Here is a 1,184-nt window from a genome sequence, read left to right as displayed (position 1 = left end):
TTAGATCTGATGATGGTGGAGAGGTGAAAGAAGGATTGTATTTTTGCATGAGAAGATTGGTACCAGATATGGCAGAAAGAAGAAAAATTAATTTACAAATTGTTGAATTTCATAATGCTAGAGGATTGTTTGGAATGGAAGATGCAAAAGAGTGTAGGAAAGAGTTAAATCCTGGGGAATAGTGGGACATGTTTGGTGATGGAACTCCAGAGTTGAAGCGATTTGCTATTCGAATTCTAAGCTTGACTTGTAGTTCTTCTGGATGTGAGCGTAACTGGAGTTCATTTGAAATGGTAATTTAAATTATTTTTAATTTATAAATTCCTTTATTATGTTTATATCTTCACTACAAATATTATATTTCATTTTAGGTTCATACAAAGAGAAGGAATCGTTTGCATAAAAAAAAGATGAATGATTTAGTTTATGTGATGTATAACTCCAAGCTGAAAAGTAGACAAATTCGGAAAACTATAGCTCTTCCATTTGATGACATAGAATCAGATGATGAATGGATAGCTGAAGAGACAAATGATGTTGTTGAGATTGATCAAGTTGAAGGTGAAAATGATAGTGAAAATGTTCACTTAGATTGAGCAACAACAAATCCTGTTCTAGATGCTATTGATCTTGATAACATAACATTTGAGAACAATGAGGATGCACAACATTCATCAGAGGAAGAGTTAGATGAGGATGATGATGGAGATGATGATGCCATTATTAGAGGATTAGAGGATTAGGCATGGAGACTTTGACATTTCAATTTATGTTTTACATTATATTTTTATGAACAATATTTCTATAAACTTATGTATTTCAATTTATATAATTTTGTTATCTTATTTGAATTAGGATGTTATTTATGTTTTTTTTCATACAAAGTAAACTCTTACGAGTTTACGAGTCGAGTTTACTGGACTCTCACGAGTTTATGTAAACTCTCGAGTTTGACAACCTTGGTCTCTTGAAAATGCTTTGTGAGATGTATTTATTTGTCGCTCTCTCTCTCTCTCTTTATCTCTCACTTTCTCTTTATCTTTTTCTTTTTCTTTTTCTTTTTCTTGAGGCTTTTCATATCTCATTGGACTACCCTCCCTCTTAGGATTTTCCTATACATGGAGGTGGTAGGGGAAGTCCTTCTAGTGGAAGTTTTTCTTCTGTTTTACTATTCCACTCTCACA

The sequence above is a fragment of the Vigna radiata genome, chromosome 9 (genome assembly GCF_000741045.1).
Source record: "Vigna radiata var. radiata cultivar VC1973A chromosome 9, Vradiata_ver6, whole genome shotgun sequence".
In the NCBI taxonomy this organism is placed as follows: domain Eukaryota; kingdom Viridiplantae; phylum Streptophyta; class Magnoliopsida; order Fabales; family Fabaceae; genus Vigna; species Vigna radiata.
Note: the sequence above shows the minus strand (reverse complement) of the source record.